General features: G+C 44.4%; 1 long non-coding RNA gene across 1 annotated transcript in view; it reads right to left on the bottom strand.

The window, feature by feature from the left end:
- LOC115863263 (uncharacterized) overlaps positions 1-26,615 on the bottom strand; it is a 444,238-nt gene that overhangs the window by 105,554 nt on the left and 312,069 nt on the right. The window contains exon 7 of the long non-coding RNA XR_009559441.1: positions 16,978-17,197. This is a non-coding gene — a long non-coding RNA (uncharacterized lncRNA). The remainder of the gene's footprint in view (positions 1-16,977; positions 17,198-26,615) is intronic.

The raw sequence follows: 26,615 nt of genomic DNA, 5'->3' as shown, positions 1-26,615 counted from the left end.
TGGCTGAGGGCAAGTATTTTTTCCATTATTTAGAAACAATGGTTTTCCATCTCTTTATCCAAATGACGGGTCATTGCAACGTGCACTTGAAAAGTGGGCTGGAGGATAGGGATACAGCCGGTCTTTCTATCTCCATTCAGAGTCTTAGCACTTCAGAGCTCAATGAGATCTCACATACGCATAGGTCCAGCTACCTTATTCTGTAGACGCTGAAATGGAATCTCAGAATGGTCCAGCCACTCCCTGAAGCTCAACAGCAAGTTCTGAGGGCGACCTGATACACCATTCCTCATCTTTCCCTCACACCATGCTGTTTCTGCAAAAGCCTCTGGCCTCTGGCTTCACAGAATCAAACAAAACAAGGCCATGACAGCTTTGGGGCCTGGGTAGAGCTCAGGCCCTGACTTCACTAAGAGGCCGTGGATCAGTTTGACAGGTCACCATCAAAGAGAGCCTTTATGAAGAAGGTGCTCTGAGACACCCAAGCAGTACCAGTCAGTACGTTTTTGTTAGTTTCTCCAACCCTAAGCTGAGTCAAGCTGTATTGATCAAAACCAGTTGGGAAATGAATTACTGAGGCTGATCTATAAAGAAATTCAATCTGGAGATGGAGCAAACTATCGTCAGGATTCCTTATTAGGTCCTTCGCACCACGAGCTAAATAAAGCAAACAAACAGACAGGCACACAAAGGGCCAACTTTTTCAGGGGATGAAGATGACACTGTGGTTGGGGAATACAAGGCCATCTAATACCATAGGAATTGACCATTTTTTAATAACCAGAAAATCGATCCCTCTCTAAAAATGCGCCCGAGAAGTGAGAATGAGAAGGGACTATATTAACAAAGAGGAATGGAAATGAAATTAAGCCCCTAACACAGCCTTTTCAGTATCTCTAAGATAGGAGTGGGATCCTGTCAGAGACTGCATTCTACAGAGAATCCAAAAGGTTTACCTCATTTAATTAGGAGAAAAGCGTGTGGGGAGAGAGGGAGTCTTCTGGGTTGGCGGGTGCTAGCAAAGAGATCGAGCCCTCTGTTTCAAAACTTGCTTAGCAAAAGCAATTCTAATTGCTGCCTTTGTTATAAAAGATTAAAGGTAGTTATGTCCCGGTGTACCTCGCTTTCATCAATCAATATGTTCCTGAATGGTTGTGTGCAAATCAGATTTTTGTAAACCAAATCCAATTTAATATGCCCTCAGAGAGCTTGTTGTTTCAAGGAACCACTTTGGTGAATTCTTTGGTAAGGCCTAAGACAATCCCTTAATATATTGGGTTGGTAGGTTTAAATTATTTTTTTTTAGATGGTGATAAATGTTATTCCCTCTCCCATATTCAGAAGAAAGGGCTTGAAAATAGAATGGAAATAAGATGACTTAATGACACGATATAACAACTAATGGTTGTTATTAACCTATCTCCTATGATAGGTTAATTTAGTAAATGCTGAGATTACCTCTTGTATTTTCTATGTTTGTGGCTGTGATGTTGAGTGATGACTAGTGTTTAGCATTAGGATGATGAGACTCTTAGAAAGAATTAAAAAGGGTTACTTGGAAGGAGTCTGAAGAATTATCTAGTCCAACCTCCAAAACAGAGATTTCTCTTTGCAACCTTCCAGAATGATGACTATTTAGGCTCTCCTTAGATACTGTTTGAGTGTGCTATGTTATTCATTCATAAATTTATTTATTAAATATTTATTGAGCATTAACTATGTGGGGAACTAGGTTCTGGGGAAACGGGGAGAAAACTAGATATAGCACTCACGTTCTGTAGAAATTAATTCATCTGGGAGGATAGATATTCAATAAATAGTAACACAAATAATCGATGCATGGTAATTCTGATAGACATTATGACGATTACATATAGGATGCTATGAAAGTGGTCAGGGAAAACTGACCCAGGGAAGTTGCATGTAGTCTAAGACCTAGAGGATGGATAGGGGCTGAGACAAAGAAGAGCAATTGGAGGACACTATGTGTGGGATTGAGACAACTTAACTTGTGGTTTGAAATGGTTATTCCGGCTGCTATGTGAAAAATGGACTAGAGGGCAAGAATGGAAACAGATAGGCCCACAGTCGGGGTGAAAGATGCTGGTGACTTGGGCCAAGGTGCTAGATGTGGGGATGGAGACAGGAGATGGTCCTGACAAATTACTGGGAATAGGATCAATAGGATGGGGTGACTGACTGTACATGGGGGTAAATGAAAGCAAAGAGTCAGGGATGATCTCTGCATTTCTGAGTTGGGCAGATGGAAAGACGGTGATACCATCTACTGAAGCTGAGAGCATTAGCAGAAGAGCAGATTGAGGAGAAGAGACTTAGTGCAATCACTTCTGGGCACGTTGAGCTAGAGAGGCGCCATCAGTGGAGACGCCAAGCAGGCAGCTTAGTAACGGAGTCTGGGGCTCGACTCACACCTGTGTAGCAGCCTATGATCACCCTGCAGCAATGCCAGCACACAGCAGCCCCTCAGTACGGGCTAGGGGTTCAAGGACACAGCTTCCATTTCTAGGGAAACAAAGTCCTAGAGGGACTGATATACCAGGCCTGCAGCCAAAACTATAACTGGCACGTAAGACCTAGACCCAGACAGTGATTTGAGTGATGAGCATGAATTGGAATTGATGTGATGAGCATATGGGGACCCAGGTCACAGGAAAGCAGCAGGGCTCAGTTATTACTGTTACCGCTCAATATTTACGGCTTTTCGTGGATAACTGAGGTAATAACAGCAGTAGCCAGGAGATTCTTTTGACTTTTGATGCCAACCAGCATTGTGTTAGGAGGCAATATGCTACCAAGCTCATCAGGAGTAAACTTCTACAAAATGTTTTAACGCCCTTTGGTCGCCATAGAGACGCATGCACCACACCAGGCAGGTGCAACATTTGACAGAAATTCTCACATATTAGGCAGCTGGTGCCTTTGTCCAGAGAGATGAGAAAAGTGAGGTAGGGTTGAATTCTGTCTTGTTTATTATCTCTCCGAATTCCGCTGTTTATGTCTTGATGTGTTTTCTGGTAACCTTATCTCCTTCCTCTGGGTTCTTGATATACCAAGGTCTAAGTCCACAGCTCATCAGAAAGGAGCCTTGGTATTGGTCCTTCTCTTCCAGTTGCATATGATAGAACTCCACCTAAAAAAAGCTTAAACATTTGATCGGGCTTAGGAATAGACCCATTAGACACCAGCTGGGCAAATGAGAGTCAGTCCTGGGACTGCATCAATTGGGAAAGAAATGCCCTACTTCCTCTAGATAGCTGACATTATAGAACCTAAGCCTGGAACTGCTAGTGGCACTTTTGCCATACATCAAGAGAGAGTGCCTGATGGTGAATCCAGTGCAGAGAAATGCAGAGACCTGGACATGGGGGTGAAGGAAAGCAAAGAGTCAATGGAAAGAGAACTTATCTGATGACATGATTTGCAACCCTCGATTTAACTGTTTCTGAAGTGCATCTACTCTTCGTTTTCAGGTTACTGCATAGGCCCATATATTCTATTTTCTGTCTACCCAAGTTTGGGTTGGCAAGTTTGTCACTTGAAACTGAAAAACTTCTGGCCAATTCATACCTGTGATTTGGTTACTCTTACTTTAGTCATGTGCCCATCCCTCGGAGCTCTCCTCATCTGGCTTCCAGGGGATGGAATAAATAGATCACATGGTCACACTGAAGCTTGGAGTTGGAGAAGGATGGGTTACTTTGATTGACATTCCCAACCAGAATGACATGGGAAAGGAGAAGGGCAGTGTAAGAGGAAAGGTGCTATTACCAGGATGTTGGTAATTACGGCATATAGAACAGGTGCTCTCACCTAATCAGGGTGCCTCTGTGTGCAGGAACAAGGGATTCTTCTCAAACAGTGTGCTTCCTCCCTAGAGATGGGACTACCAAGATTATGCAGGCTATCTGGATCACAGGGAACACAGGGTACTACTCAACAGTGAAAGATTTTCCAGGTGCCAAAGTCCCTCTTTGGAGGATATAAATTATGGGAAATTTTGTTTAGGTAGGTTTGAAACATCTAAGGCAGACTTTTTTGTGTTAGCGGTCTGATCTCCAGAAAGAAGGACCCCATACATACGTATTTGCATCGTCCCTTCAAAGTTGCACAGCAATCTAAACTGAGCCCAAAATCCAGAGGTATACTAGCTGAATATACGAGTTTTGCTAGACCTGCATAGAACTCTTCCACCGGAGGCAGGATTGGCTCTTGAGGCTGGTGCCTGGACTGCATGTTTACGGTGAGGGAAGTGGTCCATGGCCATTGCTGTGGGGAAAAGAAGGAAGGCAGAGACTGGCAGCCAGATATTACTTGGCAGAAGAAACAGGGAACCAGCATCTCAGAGTCCCAAAATACACGCATTTCATGCTTTGGGGTCCCATGGACTGGTGATCCGCCCCACTGTGGGTGTCCTCTGTACATTGTTCATTGTGAAGAATGCAAAAAATAATATCCATCATAGAAAAGCCGGCACTGAAGTCAAGTTCTCCTATGTGTCGTGTCTCCCTTCCCTTCTGCCACTTGTATTTTATCACATCTTACCAGAGCTATTTCTGTCTATGGGGAGTTAGCAGGAAGATCACATATTGTACAGAGAGCGGGGTGTTAAATTTATGCAAAGGGAAGGAATGTGTCATGGCAAAAATTATTTATTGCATGGCGTCTCCCCTGAGGGTTAGTCTCTTGTTCGAGGTTTAAGGACAGCAGCTCTATATTTGTCTCATGGCAGAGCCACACTCCTGCCTGCCTCCTGCTCTCGGTGCTCAGAGCGTTTATGTAAAGTCGTGATGCAAACCTGCCACCTTTAGGAGGCACGATCTGGTCCAACACAAAGTGTCCTGCCTTGTAGCCATTTGTGTTCCGAGAGGAATGAGCCTTCAGCCAGTGAGAAGGAGGAAAGGCAGGAATAGAAAAGTGTTGGACGTCCTGGAATTGGGCCATATCATGGCAAAAGAGGTAGTTCAGCTAGCAGGACAATTTATGTGGCTCAGAGCATGTTAGAGGTGGCATGCTGTGGTCTAGCATCAAGAATCCATCAGACCTAAAGCTGGATCCCGTTTCTACCATTGACTAGCTGTGGGTCTTGGGAGGAGTTAATCGGCGTCTCCAAGACTTCATCTTCTTGACTATAAAATGGGAACATAATACCCATCTGTCTTGTGTTGTATGGAGTAAGTGAAATAAAGTATTTGCTCAATGGCAGGTGCTGTTAGTTTTCTCCTTCCTTTTTATGAAATTAAATATTAGTTCAGTATTTTTCTGAGAGGCTTTATTCCCTGAATCAAATGGGTGGTATTTTCTAGTATAAGGATGACAAATGCTTGCTAAGCCTAGCACCGCTTCCTTCTTATTTTCTTTTAGCAGACGTTGCTTATTGATTATGCCACACTTTCTTAAGAACCCCTCAGGATCCTTCTCAACACAACCCTCAAGGTGGTCATTTATAAAAAATCGGAGTTCACAGGGAAAGTAAAATACTTTTTCCATCTGTGATCCAGATCATGTCCATAAATTACTCTGTTGATCATTGCACCAAGTACGCACAGATGGTTTTTAATGTACATTAAATGTGCAAATGGACCTCCAGGTGCTTGGAGGACACCGTGCTTCTGAAAGATGTGCCAACATATTCTTATTCTTGCTTCAAATGTTGAATCATAGAATTTCTATCTCACTTTTGGACATTTGTGCCCCATGGCATATGTTCTTGAGACTAGAAAGGTGTCATCTCTTCCTCAGCTTCTCATACATATTTAGGGAACAGAACGACACAGGGATGCAGTGTGTACAGTAGAGATTAAGGGCTGAGCTTTAGAGTCAGACAGTCTCTGCCATATACCAGCTCTAAATTGGTTAAGTGAATCAAGCTCTCCGAGCCTCGGTTTCCCCATCTGTACAATTTGTAAATGAGTATAATAACACCTGTCCCCAGGGCTGTTGTGAGGGTTAAAAGAGATGATGCCAGTAAAGAGTGGAGCACAGCCACAGGTTTATATTCACCAGTCATCATTATTATTAATATTAATATTACCTGGAATATATTCAGGGAAGGGAGATCCCAAGATACTCAAAACCATGTCATAAAAGAACAGAAAAGGAACTGGAAATCGGAGAAGCTGGGGAACGCCAGGAGCACATGGTAGCTGTGATATTTGATTTCTAATAAGAAATATGTTTTTGGTCATCATCCCCTTTCCTGGCACACAGCTACTAAAATCTTTGGAATTTCCTGTGGTTAGAATGATAAAGGTATCTTTTGTTATGTGAATGAGATGACTTGTGGAAAGCCCTTAGGTAAGCTGGATGGGGGGGCTGGTTGCTAGGGGAGCCAACCTCTTGATTAGAGGTTTGGAACTTTCAGTTCCCCCCTCATGCCCACCCCCACCCAACCTTCGGGACGGGAGAAGGGATGGAGGCTGAACCAATCACCAACAGCCAATGATTTAATCAATCATGTCTGTGTAATGAAGCCTCCATAAACACCCAAAAGGACTGGGTTCAGAGAGCTTCAGGGTTGGTAAACACAGGGAGATTTGGGGAGAATGTCACACCTGGAGAAGGCATGGAAGTTCCATGACCTTTCCTGTTAACCTTGCCCTGTGTGTGCATCTTTTCCATCTGGCTGTTCTTGAGTTACATCCTTTTATAATAAACCCTTAATCTAGTAAGTAGAATGTTTCTCTGAGTTTTGTGAGTTGCTTTAACAAATTAATTGAACACAAAGAGTGGGTCTAGATGGGAAACTCTGATTTATAGCCAGTGTGTCAGAGGCACAGGTAACAACCGGGATTTGCGACTGGGGTCTGAAGTTGGGCAAGGGGGTGTCAGCCTTGTGGAACTAAATAAACACTTAACCTGTGGAATCTGATGCTATCTCCTGGTAGATAGTGTCAGAATTGAGTTGAATTACAGAACACCCACTCGTATCAGGAGAATTGCTTGTTGGGGTGGGGATCCCCCCAACCCCGAACATTGGAATTGGTATCAGAACCTAGTCAGTAGCTATCTTCACATTTTCTGAATGACAGATTTGACTAGATAGTTGATTGTATTATAGTTCCAAAATATTGGCTACCCTCTCCACGTCAGGATCATATCTGCTCATCTTTGAGAACTGGCTGGGTCATATGACTTGCTTTGACCAGTTAAACTTGAAAGTGGTGACTGCCACAGCTAAGCTTTAGGAACCTCCATCACAATTTCTCCTTGGCCCTAACCAAGATGGAGAATGCTCCTTTAGCCCTGAAATAAGTAAGATCAAAGAGCAGAGACTCAGCTCACCCGGAGCTGATAAGTACATGAGCAAGAAAACAATCTTTGTTGTTGTAAACCCCTGAAATCTAGAAGTCATTTGTTACTGCAGCAGACGTTAACAAGGTCAGGACATTTTCTTTATAATCTTATGGGGCATAGTTAATGCCAACGGGTAGAAGATGAAACATTTCCTTTCAATATAAAAAATAATTTTCTGTCCATAAAAGCTGTCTAAAAGTAGAGAGGACTGCCTTGGTTGATAGTGAATTCCATAACAATGGAAGTATTCAAACAAAGTTGAATAATTATTTGTTTCCAATATTATACAGAATTGTAACAAAAAAAAAAAAAGAGAGAGACTTCTGAAGGTCAATAGTTGTTGGTATTTGGGGAGAAATTTGCTCTGGAATCAAACAGAAGTCTTTATATCAGACTCACCAGAAAGTTTAATACACTGATATTTGCTATGCCTCCACAAAGAGATATTGCATGTATGGTGTTTTCCAAACATTTGACCAGAGAACCCTCCTCACCCCTACCCTTCACTATGGGACAAATGTTTTCTGAAACCCATTTTAGGAAATGCTGGGTTGACACCTTCATAATTACCATTGTTTTGGACCAGATACAGTTTGAGGTTTGTTACAACCACAAGGGTCCCATGAGTTAGTCATGATTTGAGCCCTCAAGGAGAATACCAAAGACTTGTTTGCAGCCTGGGGGTGCTAGTTAAAATGAAGAGCTCATGCAGATTGAGTCAGTATGAACCTGACTCCACTGTCTATTGGTTATGTGGCCTTGAGAAAGTTATCTACCCCTTCTTTCTCAGAACTTACGTTCCAAGAATTTATATCTTATCCACTCTGGAAAGTTCATAATTATATTTTTAAACATTGCTTCTCCCTCATTCTCTCTATATTCTACTTAAATGATAGAATTTTCTCATTCTACGCCATAGGTCTCCTTATGCTTCCCTCATATGTTTTGTCTCTGGATTCCCTGAGATGCATTCTTTGGATTGTTCTTCCAGTTAACTAATCATCTCTTCAGCTGTGTCTAATCTGATATTTAATTTATTCATTGGATTCTGAATATTGGGAACCCAATTTTTAATGTCTTCCTCTTTATCTTTAATGTCTCTTTCAAAGCAATCTGGCCTTTTCTAATAATATCTTATTGTTTTCTTGTGGTTACTATTCTTCTATTTACTTCTATTTGCTTTTAAAAATTCTTATTTTGCAGTTGTTTTGCACTGTTCTTTTGCCTTAAATTCTTGGGAGTTGGTCTCCCTGATGACTGTGATTATTAAAACTCCCTTGTGGTGAGTCACTTCCCCGTGTATTTTGTACATTTTTATTGTTAATTCATCTTCACTGAAGGCTAATTTTCTGTCTGGTGGGAAGCTCCTGTGTTTTGGGAGTGAATCTGTGTTTCTGAGCCCTTGTTTTGGCCCCTGTCAAGGGCTCCAGGTTTACCACAAACCAGGAATCACTTTTTATATTAATCTGTTGTTTTGAGATTTTTGAACTATTTTGTGTCACATAGTTCAGTTTCCAAACCCATCTGTAATGAAAGTTTAGGGTTATTTTTCACCAAAGACTTCTTCTTTTTTTTTTACCTTTATAGAGCTCTGGGTAGAGAGATGCTTCTTTGTAAATTCTCAGGGTTGGTGGTTCAAGTCTTTCTATTTTCACTAAGAATTAATTTGTGATGGTTCCAGCTTTATGCAGCCACAGTTCCAATTTTCCACCTATCACAGACTCCAGGCCTTATCTCCTGTCAACTACAAATTGGCTCTTGCCATCTGCCTCTGTAAGGATTAAATCATGTGCTGCTGCAGCTGCTGCCTTTCGACACCCCCTGGAGGGACTTCAGGGTGGACAGCAGAAACGAGACCCTCTGTGCTCTGAGAAAAACTGGCAGAACAGGTCTTCAGAGAGTTAGATATTTTCAGGAGCTGGTTTTATGAGCCCAATTCTTGCATCTCCTCGTATCTAGAAAAAGCACCTTCATGGTGACGTCTGCTCCTCGTGACTAGGAGAAACCCTCATGAGACTAACAGAAACCTTCTGCCAAATGTATGTGCTTGACTGCAGGTACTCCCCCTTCACCAAAATCACATACATACTGACCTTCCCCCCCACTGCTTTGGAGCAGTTCCTCAGAGCTATCTGAAATGCTGTTTCCTGGGCTATAGTCCTCATTTTGCCCCAAATAAAAGCAACTCTCACATTGTGCATTCTTTTAAATTGACACTCCCATGCCTATATGAGACTGAAACCCAAGCCCATAAACATGTGGGCATTTTTCTAGGTCTAATACTATTCCCCACCTACCAGGTTTGCCACAGTGTGAGATTTTACAGTTATCACAGTGGCTTTCAATTCTTTCTTGTTTCTGGCACTTGGTCATTTTCTTTGCTTGAATACTAAGTAAGCTATGTGCATGTGTCTTGCTTTTTAAGTTATTATACTTCTCCCATCGTTTCCATTTGTAAGTAGTATGTATATATCAGGAAGGGTTCTGGATTATTCACACCACCAAGTACCTAGTGTTAGAACAATGCATCCATACACATCTGTCTCATCCTCTATAAATCTGATATAACAGCTTCTACCTCATTGGTCGGCATGAAGATAAAATACCTAATGAAACTAATGCACTCAATATAGCGTCAGACACATAGTAAATGCTCCCTAAATATTGGGCATTATTATTGTTATTTTTGAAACATGACATAAAAGCAACCATACTCCAATAAAAATTAATAAATAAAAAAGGAAACACGACATATACATTTGGGAAAATAATTATAAACATGTTGGAGAATCCTAGAAAGGGATGATGATGTGTCTGTCTCTTCAGCTAACATTTCTTAGCTTTTTACATAAGGACGTAGTGGGCTCCTGGGAAAAGTCATTAATGGAGCTTGAAATTGCCCATCTGCCCTAGGCAACCAGAGTTTCAAATCAGAGGGAGACAAAACAAAGTCCATTTTATGACTTCTCAAGAATACCCTCGTGGGCACAGCGCTCTCCTAAAGAAAGTGACTAAGGTATTTGGCTTTTTTCTCATGACCTGACTTATTACGTGAGGGGAGAGGCACTGTAGAGTTCAGCACTGTGCTGGGTCCTCCTACCCACAACACAGGGACCTTTGAGGGAAGGATGCACATGGTAATAATGGCTGTGATAATAACAATATTTACCATTCTTTGAGTCCTTCCCATGGGCCAGGCTATGTTCTAAGCCCTTTCCATACAGTATCTCATTCAGTCCTTAGAAGGAGTTAGGTGCCATTATGAAGATGCCTGTTTAAAGTTGAGGAAGGTGACTACAGGGTTGCAGTACTGGGGATGCCTGACACCTGAAAGAGTCGGTTCACCCTGCTTAGAAGCTCATAAAACAGCTGCAGTTTTGGTGGTGGGCAATAAAAAGAAGCAGGAACAAGTGGTGCGAATGGGGCAGTGAATAACCCCAACATGGTGTTAGTGTTACTCCAGAAAGCACAGCAGAGAAAAAGAAAAGGTGAACTTCCTTACACTGGGCACTTGCTGGGAATAAGACAGTTTGCATATATGCTGTCTACTTATAATGCATTTCTATTTTAACCCCCTAGATTCTGTGAGGTAGGGATGGCTATGCCCCTTTATACGTGGATGAATTATGGCTCAGACAGGTAACTTTCCCCTGATTACCATCTACTGAGTAGTACATGGGTGTCCTGACTCAAGCCTACAAAATATATTCCCTCTCCAACCTCCCCCCACCCCAGCCTCTGAGCCTCTGAAGGGGTGGGACATGGATTTGCATCTGTTAACTCCAGAGAGGGACTTAAATGCTCAAGAGGAGAATGTGTGGTATACCAGTTTTCTACCAGAAAAAGGGAAACTTGAAGGATTTGGGGCTTAGGAACTGTGTTAGTAATAAGGAAATATAGAAGGAATATGGTAGTGAAGAAGCAGAGGTAAACGGCAGAGAAGAACCGATGTTTTTCATGGTAGGCTCTGGAGTTGTAAAGGTGAGTGGGCTTTCCTTTCCATGAGAATAAAATCCAAACCCTCATCTGGGGTGTCGGGGTCTGTGTTTCCCAGAATCCCCTTTGTTCTGTGGTTCTGGTTTAGAGTTGGCCAAGAGAGGAAATCAGGGGTGGAAGGAAAGCAGGGATATTACTCTCAGGAGGATGTCGTGGTCACATAGGGCGATGAGCGGGCGCAGAGAAGGCCAGCGGCGCCCGCCTGCCCATGCTCTCCTCTGCAGCCAGCTCATCTTCTCAGCTGCTGCCCACAACCCAGGCACTTGGCTGTGACTCTGCAGTGGTTGCAGTTATACACATTTGACTACCCTCTCGAGACAGCAGCTTCCAGAGACCACTGAGCACCCACCTCATTTGGGGGGGCTGAAGTACGTATGACTGTGGGCTCCCCACAGGCTCCGCCATCCCCACATTGACTGTGCTTCAGAGACTGTTTCTCTGGTCCTTCAACTCCCCCGTTCCAGACACCTACTTCCCCGCACCTCCTACATGCATGGAAAGTCTAACTCCTATAATAACTCCCTTATTTCTGTAGCACTTGCAGTGGTTCTAATTCCCCATGAAGCCTGGAAGGCACACCTAGCCCACAGAGGCTCCGCCTGCCTCTCCAGCCTCACTCTGGCCTACCTCCCTCACGCTCCTTCCAATCCGCTCTCCCTAGAACACGCCATGTTCTTCTCCAGCCTAAAGTCTTTCAGGTTGATGTCTATTTTTGAACATTCCTTGGGATTTATCCATTGAGAGCAAGAAGGTAATAGGATGTCGGCAAGAGTTTGGCAAGAGAAGGAATACTCCTTTTCACCCTTCTGATCTCAGCCCAAATGCCCCATCCTCCTGAGACTCTTCTTAACTACCTCGATGAAGAAAGTTTCTCGTGTTTCCTATCACAATGCTCCGCTTCTTTCCTGTCCCTTCAGTCTATCCATGCGTTCTTCTACTAATATGGTTGCTTTATTTATTTTGGTCCCACCACACAGCATGTGGGATCTTTACTTCCCTGACCAGGGATCGAATCCGAGCCTCCTGCAGTGGAAGCCTGGTGTCTTAACCACTGGACCTCCAGGGAAGTCCCAAATGTGTATGCTTTTAAATTTTCTGGTTCCCTGCACTAGAATGTGAGATGTATGTAGACATATGCTGTTCACTCTTGTATGTGTGACCAGCACAGTGTCTGAAACACAGTAGGGCTCTCAAAATTGTTGTGGGACTTCCCTGGTGGCACAGCGGTTAAGAATCCGCCTGTCAATGCAGGGGATACATGTTCGAGCCCTGGTCTGGGAAGATCCCACATGCCGCGGAGCAACAAAGCCCATGTGCCACAACTACTGAGACTGTGTGCCACAACTACTGAAGTCCACATGCCTAGATCCCATGCTCTGCAACAAGAGAAGCCACCGCAGTGAGAAGCCCCTGTGCACAGCAACGAAGACCCAATGCAGCCATAAATAAATAAATAAATTTATTTATTTAAAAAATGTTTGTTGTGTAAATGAATAAGTTAACAGACCTGGCCCACTGAACTGGCTTCTACTGTCACATCACATTGTTGTGTTGGTCGTGATGATGGTGTTGGTACTGAGGGTGGGATAGGTGGGTACACTTGGGTCAGAATGTTCTTCACTTTTCTACCCGTGGTTTTTATGAGCTTAGCTCTCGAAACAGAAAAAAAAAAAGTTTTACTGAGAAAGGTAAAGGATTTAGGAGGAAAGAGCTGCATTGTTCTGATTGTTCTGGATGACAGAGACAAGATGAATTTGGAGGACCTGGTAACCTTCGGCAGAGAAGAGAGAGGATCCAGGGAACCTGGGTATAGTGGGAGGAAATAGGAAAGGGAAAGAACTCCCAGGGATCCTGTAGAGAAGGGAATTTGGGAAAGACAAACATCTAACAGGGGATACATATATTCTCTTAATTTTGCTGAGGGTTGTGCTATGTAAATTTTCTCCATTCCATAGTTGTCAGTGAGTCCACATGGCTCACTTGTGCTTTGGTATAAGTGGATTCTTTAGGGGGAACTGAACAGCTGTTGAAGTCTGCAGCCAGGTGGGTAATGAGATAAACTCAGAGACAGTATGTGGCCAGTGGACTTGAAGGATGGGCTTCATCCTTAAACTTACGGTTTACACTCCATAATGCTATGTAGTGAGGAGAAGTTTGGAGAAATCTCGCAGTGAAACACTGAGACTTCTACTCTAAAGATATACCAAAAAAAACGTGGGATTTGCCTGGCAGTCCAGTGGCTACGACTCTGCGCTCTCATTGCAGGGGGCACAGGTTCGATCCCCGGTCGGGAAACTGAGATCCCGCATGCTGCACGGTGCGACAAAAAAAATATACATAAATAAAAAATAAAAATATACCAAAGAAAGCAAATTAATGAAGGTTACGCAATGGTTTCCCAGTCTAAGCATCCTAGTTACTTTGAATCTCTGAGGCAGAAGAAGCCTGAGAGTTGAGAGTCATCAGATCCCAACGGTAGGTGTAAGAACCAAAGATTCTTTCTATGTAACACTATTGTTGGTGCCCACAATTTCTTGGTGGTCCTCAGACTGCTGTTTCCTGGAGAGTATAAATGCAAACTAAAAGTAATGTGCATTCTTAGAAGCCGGCTTCCATGTAAAAAGCTCGGTCTGGATTCCTGATTGATGAGAGACCATCTGGTGAGAAAGAGATGCCCGGCAGAGATGAAGCAAGGCTCCCAGCTCATAGCCAGCACCAAGGGCCCAGACATGTGTGTGAGGCCATCTTGGATGCTCTAGCCCATCAAGCTGCCCAGCCGACACCATGTGAGACAGAGATGAACCATCTTTGCTAAGCCTGGCCTGAACTCCTGCCCATTTTTGGCATGGGCAAAAACATGGCTGATGTTTTAAGTTACTAAAACAAACAAAACAAAAAATGACGTGATAATACAACACGCGCCACAAAGTCGAACGTGCTTTTTTCCTAGCGTCTTTTGTTGTTCTGGGTTCCTTCATATTGACTTGTATGGCTCTCATTTACCTCTTGCTCTTAGAGAGGAGGGCCTCTGAAAATTTACTGGAAATCCAGTGTTCTGTTCGGTTAGGGCCCAGTTAATCAAGAGTTTATAGGTTCCTTCTGATAATGAGCTTGAGGAAGTTGAAATAACAAAAGACCAACTCCAGAGAGTTGACCTAGATTATGGAACCAGCTGCTGGCCAGGGTCTCTCCCCTTTTCTCCAGAGGATAATTAGCACCGGAAGTTGTGAAGTGCCCTTCACACAAGGATGCCAGGGAAGAACATTCCTCAAGACATCACATAAGAGGCGGTCTCCAAGGAAGTCCAATTAAAAATGTGTTTGGTTGTAAAAGTGCCCAAGGTTTAGTCATTAAGATGCCTGTCAGCACCTATGACTCTGTCTTCACACTGTGTGCTTCATCAGGAAGATTGCTCTGGGCATCGAGGGCTTCGGGTTACAGGTGACCTTCAGGTGCAGATACCTTAAGGTAGATGGCTCATGGTGAGGACATTTGGGGCATCAATCATAAGGTCGAAGGAAGCGTATGAAGGTGCCGTTAATATAGTGAAAGGAAAACTCAGTGACCAAAGTGCTCTAACACAAAGAAGCCTATTTTTCACAGAATTAAGAAGCTTGTTTGCACTGGAAGGAATTTTGGGTATTTCTAATTCAGGGATGCCCAGGTCATCTCAGGTGTGGTTCCTTGGAGCACAGCATTGAGAAAGCACCAACTGGACTTGGTGAAAAGAGTGCTCTGATTGAATGACAATGTCTGTCTCTGCAACAAGATGACAAGTGTAGGAATCCACGCGACGCATCTACCGTATTTTGTCTTGTACCAACTCTTTACAGTTGGGCAAACTGAAGCCCATTTTATGGAAAGCTCAGCGTCCCACATACGAAAGGTCATGTGGGAAATTAGTGGAAGGGCCAGGTCTTACCTAAGAATCCTCCTCGAGTAGTTTGTACTATTTTTCCCACTCGTATTTGGCGTGGGCTTCAGATTTGTGACCCTATACGTACCTGTGACACTGAAATTGACGTCCTTGGCTTTGACTTAGGACACATTTTAGGGATTTTGGCTCAGAATCTCCCCTCAAGTCCCGGAACTCAGGGAAGACAGATTACCCTATCTCCATCCTCGGTTACCATCTTGCTCGGCCAGAACCTCACTAGGTTTTTGAAAAGGGAATTTGGACAAGTCTCTATTTGAAGCCATTTCATCTATTACCTTTAGATTTAATAGTTTTGGAAGCATGCTTTATAATCTCCAGATGAGTGCAAGTCTATATTTTGGGGCTCTTATCTCTAGATGTGTTTGATACAGGGTTCAGAGAGGTTCCAAGACTCAGACATATTGAATGGCTTCAGTCCAAGTGCTCAGTTTCTCCTCTGCTGAGAGATGGGCTCAGCCATTATCGCTGTGGAAGGACCAGACGGAGCGTGCGAGGACACTGAAGCAGCATCTGATTTCTCAGCGACTCCCGCCAGCGTCTGGAGAAGGACATGCTCTTGCCGCTTTTCCAGTCTGACTCTAAACAACCAGTCAGACCCAGCTGACATCCTACCTCTCAGCTGTTGACTCACCCTCAACCTTTGGGAACCTGCTTCTCATTGTAGATGGAAATCCTCTGGCTGAGGACGCCTTCAAGCTGCTGACCTGACAACCGTCCTTGAGATCACCTCTCCTTTCTCTAAACTTCTGCTTGCCTGCCTGGTCTCTGACACTCATTTAAGCTCTTGTAATGTATTGTTCTTCAGCCCTGACACACCAGGGCACAGGCACACGCACACGCACCTGCACGCACGTGTGAACACATTTGGTGTGTCTGTGTGTATAGGGGTATTGCTAATAGAGGACAGTAAAGCTAGAGACTTCATAGAAAAGTAGCCCAGTCAGTCTCCACCTCATTACTCTGATTTATTTGGAGCGTTTGCCACTGGGTTTTGTGGGCACTGTGACAGGGAGCATTAGGACAGTGCCCGGCAGATGTTGAGTGAACAATGCCTGTCAGCTGCCATCAGCCACTTAAAGGCAGCAGAGCTGCTGGGGCTATAGGGATGGGAACCACAAGCTTCCTTCCCTCATTGCCACACATCTGAGGGACCTTATTAGCTTAAACATCCCAACTGAGCTACTGGGGCTATAGGGATGGGAACCACAAGCTTCCTTCCCTCATTGCCACACATCTGAGGGACCTTATTAGCTTAAACATCCCAACTGAATCAAAACAGCTCAGTTAAGGAAGAAGAAACTGGGGCCGAGGAGTCTTGTTACTTGCCCCAAGTCACACACGTGCAGTAAAGCCAGGAGCCGGTCCAGGTTGTCTGAACCCCATCCGAGTCCTAAACCCATCCATACACCATCCTCACCTCTTCTCAGGACTGAAGTGCACTTAACGTGAACTGAGGCTCACCTACAGTTAATTGTTCTAGAATTAATAGTTAATAATTATGCTCACAGGTGTGATATTAATGTGGAGTTACTAACTATATTAGCCATTGAGATAAGTGTTATGAATTAAATATTTATGATGATTCAAATTATCATAGTAACAGGTTGGAGACTGAGATCAGCCAGAAGATCTGCATTTCCCAAAGCATTTCTTACCAGATAGTCCATAGAGAGAGGGTCCTGTGGTCACAAAATTTGGGGAAATATTCTAAGTCCCTCCTGGAAACTCACCACACTCAGGAGCGTATTAAAAGGCGCTGAGATGGGCTTCCCTGGTGGCGCAGTGGTTGAGAGTCCACCTGCCGATGCAGGGGACACGGGTTCGTGCCCGGTCTGGGAAGATCCCACGTGCCGCGGAGCGGCTGGGCCCGTGAGCCATGGCCGCTGAGCCTGCGCGTCCGGAGCCTGTGCTCTGCAACGGGAGAGGCCACAACAGTGAGAGGCCCGCGTACTGCAAAAAAAAAAAAAAAAAAAAAAAAAAAAAGGCGCTGAGAAATACTGCAGGAAAGAAATCTGTTTGTCTGTATGTTTTTATTTGCCCACCAAACTGTCTTGGGGGATATCTCCTGTTAAAACTCAAGAAAGTGTTTGTGAAACAAACTGTAGTAAATGGATCACAAGTTATAAGCCCAACTAGGTACATATGAACAAATAATCTGGGCTCTCAGAGTCCCCTGCCGCTGTGGGTTTTACACTGCAGGGTTTGTTTTATCCTAAAGAGAACGTTGCAGAGAAAGAGGTGGGCTATGAGTAGCCTGGGGTCTTAGCCCGTTTCCTCTGTTTCAGCCAGAGAGGTTCAGCTTTTCTCTGCTTTGGACACTGAGATTCTGCATAAAATTGTCACCTACTTATTCAGCAGATATTTCCCAGCATGTGCCAGCTGTGTTCGAGGCACTTGGGATAAATCAGTGACCAGAGACAAGGGAGATTCTGACTTCATGGAACTTGATGTAGAAAGAGGAGACAATGGATAATAAATGAGATAAACAAGAAAATTATATAGCATGTTCAAAGATGATCAGTGCTATGGGGGGAAAAAAGAAACAGGATAAGGGGGGCGGGGAATGCAGGGGGGGAGATGCATGGGTGTCACTTTAAGTAAGGATTGAGGCCAGCCTCACTGAGAAGGTGATACCTGAGCAGAGGATTGGAGGAGATAAGAGAGTGAACCCTGCACACTTCTGAGGGAGGAGCATCCAGAGAGAACAGCCAGTGTAAAAGCCCTAAAGCAAAGTGGAGAGTTGAGGAGAGAGTGCCAGGGATGTATCAGAGAGGCCAGAAGGGGCCAGTGACCAGGGGTAAGGGTGTGTTTATATTCCGATGGGGGCTCGAGGACATGGAAAAGAATGAACATGTGGGAAAGAACTGGGTTGGACTATTTATTGTAACTTGTGCTATACCCATCAGCAGAATCTAACCAATAAAACAGAAATTACTCATTTATTTTCCACAGTGGGAATTTAATGTGGGACATTAATTGCATAACCAGTGGGAAAATTGGGAAAAACAGGGACGGTGATGAGCAGTAACAGAAGACACTCCCAGCCCTAGCCTGGAGGGATAGAGGCAAGAGGCAGTGGAAGGCAGCATGGGGACAGGGTTCACCTGGCGAAACTTGAAGCACAGAAGATCCTTCTAGGAAGAGCTAGAAGGACAGAGGAGATGCAGCCTCTGCCAAAGAACCCGCTTGAGGCTTCCCCCTTCCTTCCACCCTTCATTCTCCTGTCAGTGGCCAAACTCTTCCTGGAAAATATCACCTGCAGAGATAAGCCCTCCTCTGAAGAGTGTAGAACGGGTATCCCAGGGATCGCTTGCTGTGTAACAAACTACACCAAAATTCTGTGGCTTAAGACACAGCCATTTTACTTGCTTATTTTCCTACAGTTTGGGGCAGAGCTCAACCAGCGCTGTTTATTTCTGCTCCAGAAAACCTCCTGAGAACAGCTCCCTGGGGCTGGAGGCTCCACTTCTGAGACAGCTCATTCGTGTGGCTGGCAGATCAGTGCTGGGCACTGGCTGGGGGCTCGACTGACACTGACTGCACACTGAACCGTATTCCCTCCCAGCCTTTGCTTTCCAGACTAAACAGTCATCTTTGTGGTCTGATGTCCTCAGCCTAGATGGTCTGCCAGGTGGAAATAATAGTGAAGGACCATGAGTTTGGGTATTGGAGAGATTGGGTGGGGCTGTACCACACAGCAGCAGGTTTAGGGCCAGTTGCCTAGTCTTTCAGGATGCTAGCCTGCACATCCCTAACAGGAGGCGTACGCATACCTCCCTTGCAGAGTGATTCTGAGACCGAATGAGACCCTATGGGTAAAGCCCAGGACCTGTACTGAGCAAATGTTGCTCTCTTAGTCTCCTTCCCCCACTAGCAACGCCAGCCAGAATGAACAGAGGATAGCCAGGCTCTTCTCAGAGAAAGCACTTCCTTCTGTTCAAACTCCTGAACAATAAGAGGGAAGAAGGGACCGAGTTGGCAGGAAAGGAAGGATGCAGGAAGAAAGGAAGCATAGAGCACAGTCTGGTCGTTTTAGCTCTAAACATTGAGTTAAACTGGCTTATCAATTTCTTATCAATTTCCAGTCGCCCTCAGTGTTCCCCCAGCTTAATCTGTAATGGAAAGAACACTTGCTTTGGGCTGAAAGGACCAGAACTCAAGCCTCAGCTCTGTACTGGTAAGAGTAATTTGGATGACCCTTAGGCAAGGCATTGTATTCTCTGACCTTGGGTTTCCGCACTTACATCTGTGGGTATTTCTTCCTCCCTCTTAGGTTTCTGCACAAATTGAACTAGGTAATATATGTTCAAGCGCTTTGCAAAGCTGAATAAAAATGTAAGGGATTAATTATAATTTCTATTACTGTCACTATTACCATTTTGGACTTTGATTCCAATTCCTTCTTCCTTTGTCTTCTGGGATTCTCCCTGCTTTGCCCAGAAAGCTCATTCGTTAGGCACCAAGGATAATTCCCATACGGACAAAAGATGTGCAGCTTCCAGATCAGCTAAATTAGAAATGTTTAAATTTTTCATCTATTCCCTTGTCTACTCTTTAGTCAATAGCTTATTCTGACAACTTCATTACCTCCTAATTACTCCAAGTTCCTTTGCTCATTTTCTGTGTGTGATTAAAAAAAAAAAAAAAAAAAAAAAAACTCCCAAGAAAGGGATTTGACTTATGAAGTCACTCGACCCCTGACTGACAACCAAACCTTCCCTGCTCACTTGAAGGGGATTTGCTTTCTCTTTGTTGCAAATATTTGCAAAAGCGCTTCTGGCGCCTCACTTGACGATTGCCAACTCTCCTTTTCTGCATACTTTACCTTCCACTGCAAGATGAGAGCGATAAGACACATTTTCTTCCTTCTCTCATCAGAGCTGATTTATACTCTGCCTATAAATCTTTGAGCAGCCCTTCAAGAAGCTGTATCAGATGTGCCTTAATCTTTGTATTACTCATTTCTTAAAGGAATTTTAATCTATTGGGCTTTAATTTTACGTCCCTTAGAAAGTGCCAGCCTTTTCTTAGCAAGGCACTTTATTCTTGCAATTTGATAATTACTTTCACTGTCACTTTCTCATGAGGCTATACTTAGAAAATTAGAGGTGGAAGTGAGCTTTGAGATCACCCAGCCTCCTGTGATGCCCAAACCTGGCGACTTGTGTTAATCCCAGGGCTTCTTATTAAAAATACAGATTTCCAGAAGATTCTAATTCAAGAGTGGAGCTCTGTCAAGTGTGTGTTTAAGGTGCCACACAAGTGATTCTAATGAACAGGCAGCTGAAGGAACCATGAATCTAGTCCACGGATTTCAAATCAGAGATGGCTTCATGGTGGAAGGGAAGAGCAAAGAATTTGGAGTTTGGGGGACATGGGTTCAAGTACTGTAGCCTCTTCATACCAGCTGAGCATCCTGGGGCAAGTTCTCTATTCTCTGTGGCCTTAAGTTCCTAACACGTAAAGTGGGGATCATAGCGCTACAGAGAATAGTTTGGAGGCTTAAAATGGAAAAACATATCCAGTGGGAATTTGATCCCTTTCTCTTCTCCTAGGGTCTCTACTATTTCCAGTTTTGCACAGTCTAATTAAAATTGTGCTTTTAGGATTACCAATGCTTTCTTGGTTATCATCAATGTAGCCCCTAATTTAATCCTCACAGCACCACTATGAGGGAAGTACTATTATTATCTCCAATTTACGTATAAGGAAAAAATATATATAGTTAAGTTATGCAAAATCCCTCAACTCAAGTGGAGGTGTCAGAATTTGAGTACAGAAGGCCTGACTCCAAAGCCCATACCCTCAAACGTTCTGGCAGATAATACTTTGACTAAATTCCTTCCCTACATGCCAGGACCAGGACCAGGACCAGGGTGTGGCAAGCAGGGAGCTGAAGCTACTCCATTTTAGGAGGCCCTCACTCTCACTGAGCAGTCGGCCCTTGCACGGCCCCCAAGAGTAAGGGCCTCCTTAAATCTGCCACCTAAGAGTCTCTCCTTATTCACCTTGGTCAGGCTCTAGTGGGATCCAAAGGGGAGGAAGAAATAACTGAAAAGTGGTGAAAAGGACACTGGTGGCCTCTTCTGCTGTCTTCCCTTCCAAAGGGACACGCAGTGGGGCATTTATTCCCTGACATACTGAAGGGCCTGAGAGGACTGAGGGACACAATCTGGACCAAGATCTAGCACTTGGGCTAGCTTGAAGCTAATGACGCTTCTCCAAATAATTCTCAAAACTGGCCAGAGGATGGAAGGGAAACTGAGGCAGGATGGACCTTCAGCTGGGAGCCAGTAGATTTGCTGTGGGGAGAGAAACTATGAGGGGGAGTCAGGACAACAGAGAGTCTTTAGCTCTCCTACGTTAATATGATCCAGGGCAACAGGTTGAATCCTTAAAATAACCTCGTGAGAATGGCATTCATAATAATAGTTTATAGGTGGTAAAAACTGAGGGTAAGAGAAAAAGTCTATTTAAAACTAGAAGACAAGAGGTAGAAAATGAGTATTAAGTATCTATGACATGCCACATGACATGTACTATTTAATGTTATTTAGTTATCACAGGAAACTTGTGAGGGAGGTAAAAATAGATTCTTCATACAGATGTGGAGGGATGCTGAGATTAAAGGAGAGTGTTGGACTTGCTTAATGTTACACAGGAACCATGATTCTAACCACATTGGCTTGACCACAAAGCTGTGCTTTTTCTTCCCAAAATGGCACATAGGTTTCAGCTTCTGGCTGATTGTCAGTGGGTCCCAGGTGCCCTGTGTTGAGGAGAATACTGAGATGGCATCTGGGTTTGATTAGTGATGTCTGCCATGGGTTGGAGGGAAGCAGAAGTCTGCATGCCATCCCTACACCATGGTGCTCTCCAGGAAACTAACCCCAACACCTAACATCAGGAAGGTGTAGGTCCAGAACCTGGACACAAGGTCTTCTGAAATCAAATTCCGCTTCTTTCTCACTATCCCAAATTGTTCCCCCCGCCTTTTTTTTTTTTTTTTAGAGTAAAAGTGCTTTACAACGTTGTGTTAGTTTCCACTATACAATGAAGTGAATCGGCTGTATGTATACCTATATCCCCTCCCTCTTGGACCTCCCTCCTACCCCCCATCCCCCACATCTAGGTCATCACAGAGCACGGAGCTGAGCTCCCTGTGCTATACAGCAGGTTCCCATTAGCTATCTATTTTACACATGGTAGTGTATTTATGTCAAACCTAATCTCCCAATTCGTCCCACCCTCCCCTTCCACCCCCGTGTCCACATGTCTGTTCTCTACGTCTACGTCTCTATTCCTGCCCGACAAATAGGTGCATCTGTACCCCAGACAGAGTGAAGTAAGCCAGAAAGGGAAAAACCAAATTGTTTTTTGAAATGCTTTCTGCAAACTTCATCCTAGGTATTTCTGTAGCTTCAATGCCTGTATCAACAAAGATATGATGCCTTCACTGAACTCACTGGATACATTTACCTGAACTAACTGCATAGTGGAGGAGATGACAGGGATTTTGCCTATTTTCCCAGATGAAGGAACCAAGGCAGAATGTCACAGAGCTAGTCAGTAGTGAAACTAGGACTCAGATCCAGAACTGTGATCTCCACATGGTGTTCTCAGCACTAAAGCCTGCAGAGGGACGAGGGGTGGGAGGGAGAAAGGAGTGACAGTTGTTCCAGGGGGGGAGGCCGTAGAGAAAAGAAATTGCCGCAGGTCTGTTTGTTCACACTTCCCTCTAAATAAGGGCTGTGTGTCTCAGCACATAAACAATGAAATAAACTGCCTCTGGCAGGCTCAGGGTGGAGTATTAGTGTGAGGAAACTGCCTTGCTGAGATCCTTGGTGTTCTGGATCAGAAGAGGGGTAGGAGGCACAGGCAAAGAAACTCTGAGTGGGAAAGAGAGGCCAGTCTGAGGCACAGACCCAGGGGCTAAACTGGTCTTTTTGGAGGAAATGACCCCCCTTTACCCTGTCCTCCATACTCCTCCCCTCTCCCCTGATTTTTGATGTTTGACCCTGCACAACCTTTTAATTCCACAAGGAGAGAAACTCAAGATGCCAGCATCCCTGAGAGGCAGGCACAGCTGTGCCAATTTCATACTAATGTGTAAATGACTGATAGAAACAACTCACATCTGAACTCTTTATTAAATATTTGGAGAACAACATCTGTGCAGAGCACTGTGCTTGGCACCTGCCATGGATAAATTCTACATCCTTAGGGAATTTACAAACATGGGGAGCATGCAATGAATACGTTCTCTTCTCTGTAGTCTCACAGCCCTATGTATCGGGTTGTAACAGTCTCATATGTCGTATTCTCTGAGCACTTGCTCTGTGCTCTTTTTGGTGGAGGTACATAAGTCAAGACTCTTCACTACCTGGAGCTCACACTCTTGCCTGGGAGATAGCAAAGGGAAAAGAATATGTAGTCCAGCGTGAAAGATGATCTAACTAAAGGACACAGCAAGAGCCTGCAAGGGGAGGGCAAGCCTTCCTGGAGAAGGCATGAAGAGCTTAGAGGGGAAGAGACTCCCAATCGAAATTTAAAGGACAAAGGCAAGCTGGATATAGACAAAGAAGAGGGAGAACATCAAAAACTGAGAACAGCTTATGTGAAGATATAAGCTGTCTTTTTTAAAAAATCAAGAAATGATGGGTTTTTTTTTTTTCATGCGGCAAGAGTATAAAATCAAAGAAGAAAGGCGAACAAGAAGCGAGATTGGTGAAGTAGATAAGCTCATGATGGGACCTGTAAGTCTCACTAAGAAGTTTGAACTTAGAGGTCATGGGGAGCCACTAAGGGTTTTTAAGCAGAGAAATGAAAAGATAAATGTGACTTTCACTCTGGCTGATGAGAGGAGAGTGGCTGGGAGTGCGGCAGATCAGATTATGGTTCCCAACTCTTCACTTTCTCCCTATATTTATAATTCTATATCGACAGCTTTCGTTATGCCACTTTGTAGTGACTCCCTCTAGGGTGGGATTTCTTAACGTCAATAGTATTGGCCTTTGGTATCGGGTCACGCTTTGCAGTGGGGTCTGTCCAGTGTATTGTAGGATGTTTAGCAGCATCCTTGATCCCTACCCACTATGTTCCAGTAAAACTGCCACCCCTGCCCCCGTCCCCATCCCACTTTCCTACACAGTTTGCCACGGACTGAGATGCAGTTTTGTTTTGTTTTGTTTTGTTTTGTTGCGGTACGCGGGCCTCTCACTGTTGTGGCCCCTCCCGTTGCGGAGCACAGGCTCCGGACGCGCAGGCTCAGTGGCCATGGCTCACGGGCCCAGCCGCTCTGCAGCATGTGGGATCTTCCCGGACCGGGGCACGAACCCGTGTCCCCTGCATCGGCAGGCGGACTCTCAACCACTGTGCCACCAGGGAAGCCCTGAGATGCAGTTTTAAGACTTCTTCCCCTCCTTTCCCTGTCCATTCTTTACACAGGTTCTTTAAAGGTTTTCCCTGTGATTTTACCAATAACAACTCTAGGAAAAGCAAAGGGAATTAATAGCATAATAAACACAGGGGTTCTACCAAGTTATAGGACAGGACACAGGGAGGGGGAAGGACAATCTGGGACGAAGTGAGAGAGTGGCATGGACATATATACGCTACCAAATGTAAAATAGATAGCTAGTGGGAAGCAGCCGCATAGCACAGGGAGATCAGCTCGGTGCTTTGTGACCACCTAGAGGGGTGGGATAGGGAGGGGGGTAGGGAGGGAGACGCAAGAGGGAGGAGATATGGGGATATATGTATACGTATAGCTGATTCACTTTGTGATACAGCAGAAACTAACACACCATTGTAAAGCAATTATACTCCAATAAAGATGTTAAAAAATATATAGTAATATCTCTGATATTGCAAAGTGACCCTGGGGGGCAAAATCATCCACGCTACTCCCCTAGTTTAAAACTGCCATTCTAGAAAAAGTTGGAATATACGACTCTGACCAACTGATCCGTTTGATTGAGCTAGTGGAATGTCAGCAGTTGTCATATATGCCACATCCAACCAGCGGCTTTGAATGAGCTTTCTTTCCTGTCTCAGTTGACTCTTATTATGCCATAATAAGAGCAGGCCCCAGGTAGCCTCTTTCAGCCTGGATTCCAGAATGAAGACATGTGTAGTTGGCCTGAACCAGCCTGAAGCCTGGAGTCGGTCAAGCCTGGCTGAGATCAGATGAACCACAGCCAACCTGACACTCATGGGCCCCAAATAAAACATTGCCCTATAAACCTCTAGAATTATAGAGTTGTTTGTTATGCGGCATTACTGTAGCAAAAACTTGGCTAACACGAGGAGTAAGGCTAGATGCAAGGAGATCAGTGTAGATTTGTTTAAAGCCAATTCACTGGAGAACGCTCTCCCTGGGTAGATAGACGCGGCAGAAGGGTAGGACCTGGGGTGACTGGGGAGATGTGGGAATTCCATCATCCCGAGAGCTCCAGATTCAATGACTTTGCTCCCCATCCCCAGTGCAGGCACATGACCTTGGCAAGTCACTCCATCTCTTTAATGCCCCTTTTCCTATCAAGAAAAGGAAGCATTTGGTCTCCCTGACGCCTATAGTGGCCTCAAGCTCTGGTTAGTACAGAGTGTTAGGTTAACTAGAGGTACCTGCCATATCTGACCAGACATTGCCCGTAGAACAGGTCACTACCCAGAGATCCTCCAGTGACTGAGAGGCTCTCCCTGTGGCTCGGTTAGGGACAGGATGTTTTGAGCTCTTGACGTGAAAGAATCAAGGAGTTTTCTTGAGAACTCACTAGACTGTAGCCATGGCTAACTAAACTGTACTCTTTTAATCCAACTCTCCCTGGACAGACCAGGCGGAGATTTAAGTTTTAGCCCAGGCTCTGCTTCCTCCTAGCTGCACAAACTTATGCTATGACTAGATGACCTCTTCAGGAACTTCCAACCCTAGTATCCAATGAACCTAAGAAAGCTCTCATTTGTTTCTCTAGTGGACTGTACACATTTGCCATCCCTATCCCCAACTATTTCCAACCACTGCGGTCACCGACACTTCTATCCATCCATTCATCCAGTAAGTATACATTAGGCATCAATTATGTGCCCAGAACAGCACTAGGTACCTGAATGTTCAGAATGGGCAAATCTGATCATCGCCCTCTTGGAGCTTATCTAGGTTAAGGCTTGCAAACCAGTGGCCCATGGACTGGTTCTAGCCACAGATTTGTTTTCTTGGGCTTATGCAATATGGGTTCTTTTGAAAAAAGTAGATGATCTTGTAATAGTGGCCCCATGTTCCATAAGGCATCAATTGTCTGGAACAGAGGGCAGTGTGCACGTACATGTGCAAGTGTATATGTATGTGTGTGTGTGTGTGTGTGTGTGT

Source organism: Globicephala melas, chromosome 17 (genome assembly GCF_963455315.2).
Source record: "Globicephala melas chromosome 17, mGloMel1.2, whole genome shotgun sequence".
Classification (NCBI taxonomy): Eukaryota; Metazoa; Chordata; class Mammalia; order Artiodactyla; family Delphinidae; genus Globicephala; species Globicephala melas.
The sequence above is the reverse complement of the archived record's forward strand: the minus strand, read 5'-3'. Positions and strand labels throughout refer to the sequence as shown.